Here is a 3,895-nt window from a genome sequence, read left to right as displayed (position 1 = left end):
CCACCTAAAAACTGGATTTTTTCGCTATTTGCTTTTAAATTTATTTTATGTCCAAATCGCTTGTAAATTTATTGTAGCCAGTGCACACACCGAACTAATTGGTTTTCCTACAATTTTCTGCTTCATATTGCGCATTCCTACTTTTTGCCAAGAATTCAGTGCTTTGGTCCCACTGTGGAACGGTTAAACTCTAATCGATCAAAACCAATTTTTAGTAGGCCCTACACAACAAAAGCTGGATATTCTGTTCTGTACTAGAAATGTATCTTATTGTGTAATGTAATACAACGTAATACAAAACATGTAATAATAATAATAATAATAATAATAATAATAATAATAATAATAATAATAATAATAATAATAATAATAATAATAATAATAATAATAATAACACTTATTATTATTAAAACAATTATTATTATAACACTTATATTGGATGTTTAAATTTCTGGAAAATTTTAATCGCGATCCTCGTCAGTAGATGTATCCTTTGTGCCTTTTTGCCCAGCCTCTATGAACTAACATTTTCAAGAAAATACGACCGTCCTATGCTCTGCCTTCAACATATTCCCTGTAGATACAAGTTATTAAATGCCCAACTGAACGTTATGAAATGCAGCTTAGCAGAAACTGCATATATAGAATACCAATAAGTCAATAAATTCGTGGACTGGTATCCAGAATGTAGGCAACCAGTAGTACCCATAAACGCCATAAACGTCCATACACACAGACAATTATACGTATCCACACCGACCTTCAAAATATTTTAAGCACAATTTTCTCTTTTGACCTGTCTTGTCTCGGGTTTTTGCATTTTGGAGATGATGATTATTTCCAGGTGGCTGCTTGTCTCGTTAGCTGTGGATCGTAGAGGAGACACTATGTTTCATCTTCTGTTATTATCCAGTTCAGGAATGTTCCATCAGCGTCAGGACTTCTGATCGTTGGTCTTGTATTAGAATGCGTGGGACACGGTGCTGAGTGGCATGCGGCATGTGTAGTAATACGTCAGAATGTTCTGACATGTGCCATGGCTAATCCGTACTGCTGCTGCGCTGTCATCTACCGACTGGGAACGGTTAGCGCGCACAACCATTGCAACCTCTTCGATCTTGGCGTTCTGTTCGGACTGTTGTCGGCTGACCTACTGGTTCATAATCCTCTAAAATGTTCCTCTTTCTATAAACCGTTGGTGGCACATAAACACTGCACTGCGGCCCAGAGCGTTGCCATTCCACACTTGCCTGATCATCTGCAACGTTCCTGCAGCGGATTTGCCTAGTTTTTGGCAGAACTTGATGTTTGCCCGTTGCGCAAACTGCGACATTTTTCAAGTCCGCCGCGGCGCAACCAACTCCTTTCACAACAGAAATAGTGCGTCTGTTTACACTCTATGTACAGACTGCCTCTTGCTGTGTCAAGAGATAGAACTTCCACACTGTTTCCTCTAGGATATAACTTATCAGTTGTAGTATACCACTAGCGCCACGCTGCGTCCAGTCCACGAACTTATTGACTGTAGTAGTATATCTCTATCTATCTATCCTATCCTATCCTATCCTATCCTAACTATATATAAAACTACATGAAGGGACAAAAATAAAAGGGTATTTCTGGTTGACGTGGAAAGTTGAAAATTGGTATGATTGTAGTTTTTCAGGACTAACCTACAAGAAAATTTCCAAAACTGAATATTTTTACCTTTTTAAGGGGTCTAAAGGAGGGATAAAGAAATTCCCCTTGTTATTTAAAAGGCTTTTCTTTGGAAATATAATCTCATGTTTCAGGTACTTGGAATTGGAATAAAAACTTGAAATTCGGTATGCTTGTACGCTTTCATTAGTGTTTCTTAAGTAAATCTTCAAAAACAGAATTTTCCAACTGTAGAATGGTTTTATGAGAAACTGAAAAATCTTTCCCATATAATTTATATGGGATATCTTTTACACTCTAACATGTTTAAGCACTTCTGGCAGGATTAGAATGATGAAATTTGGCATGATTGTAGCCTTCCAGGACTAACCCAGAGGAAAATTGCCAAAAGTGAATATTTTTAATTTTTAAGGGGTCTAAAGTGGAATGAAGAAATTCCCATGTTATTTAAATGAGAGTTTTGTTGGAATACAAAATCTTATGTTTTAGATAGTTGAAATAGGAAAAGACATTTGAAATTCCGTAGAATTGTGGGATAAGAGGTACGAGGCCATAGGTGTAGCAAACGCGAGGGTCTGGGGGCAGATCCCCAGCTATCCAAAGGCTAGTATCTATATATAAATCTACATTTACAGTATGCTGGTTCCAGGAACTAGGGAAACGAGTCAATATTGATTTCGTTATTTTAAAACCTGAGGCTCAATTTATTGTTTTTATGATATCGAAAGGGGGAAAAAATCAAGATTCAAATTACGTTACTCAAGGGATAGAGAAAAAGTTGGAAAATATGGTCAACAAAAGTTTTAATTATTATTGGAGACAATGCGTCCAACATGAAGGCAGTATTCAAGCCACGATATCCTAATTATACCCTTGGGTTGTTTTGCTAATCTTCATTTGCTTTGTATCGACATTTTTGGTAGAGATACAGGTAAACCAGTGCAATCGATATTGTAAGAATAATAAAACAATTTCATCGTTTGGAAGGACTATTTATACAAATAGGAAAAGAAAAATTAGGTTGAAACTGTTTAACCTACCTGAAACGACCAAATGGAGAGCAATTTATTCTTTTTTCCAAGTCCATTAGTCAATAAAGTGATTCAGTAGTAGAGCGCTCGTCTTGGATGCATGGATCCTTGGTTCGTTCCCAAGCAGGGATGTAATGGAGGGTATACCGGGTATATGTTGTATACCCACCTCTAATTTTTGGAAACCATCGTATAGCCATCTAACATTTAAGAAGTACTCGGGTATATGCTATAGTATATTCAATCCATGTATAATCACTTCATTGGAACAAACAATTGCTTTTCATGTACTGGTACTGTATTTCAAAACAAAAATCTCACTAAACAGCTGGTCGTCAGGTTGTTGCTACGAATGATGTCTAAATTCTTTAAAAATGTTTGCGTTTTCAGGCTGTGGGAATCGAATTTTCCGAGAATACTTCATAATGGAAAACAGCAGTGTTTCTTCCTTAAGATGTCACATGTGCTGTCCCACCTTCTGAAAGCTGACCTCTGGTATTATAAAATAAAGCCAAACTGTTTCCAAATGTTTTTATTGGAAACTCTTTTGTTTCTAAAGATTAGTGAGAGATAGAGTTGAGTGATGAGGAGTAGCGCCTATATTCATGTGGTGACATTGAGAACTTGTTCTGTTTTGACATAGCAATGACACACTTTTCACTCCCTCTTTGATCCGAATTCAATGTCAATTGGACACACTTTGAGTGAGGCAATACGGGATGAAACCAGTTCCTTTCTAATCGCGGATGGAGGTTCCGAAAAAATGTGATCTTTAAAAGTTAAGAGGAAATTAAATGAATGTATTTGCGCCAAGAAATCATTGGCCTCCACAAAAATAAGAAAACATATGACCTACCGTCGGTCTAGTTTGAAGAATTCACAGTCGTTCCCAATACCACCAAATACAACAGCGAACCTCGGATTAGTACTGCTCATTTGTAGCCGCAATTGACATATCAAAGAAAGGAGCGATTGATTTCGATAAATACTCAGCAGCTAGTATTAGTAGTAGTTTTTCCGCAACCTACTGGGCAAGAAAAAAAGGGAGGGAATAAAAATAAAGTTTTCTTTGTTGTTTCGTTTTCGTTCAGATAAAAAGAAATTGAAGAAAATTTGAGCGAAGAAAAATTAAAGGAACATATTAATTTGCCAGCTACTACTTCACAGACAGACGTAAATTTATTTCATATTATAAAAAGTTGTTA

Source organism: Thermobia domestica, chromosome 1, assembly GCF_964235325.1.
Source record: "Thermobia domestica chromosome 1, izTheDome1.hap1.1, whole genome shotgun sequence".
NCBI classification, from domain to species: Eukaryota; Metazoa; Arthropoda; class Insecta; order Zygentoma; family Lepismatidae; genus Thermobia; species Thermobia domestica.
Note: the sequence above shows the minus strand (reverse complement) of the source record.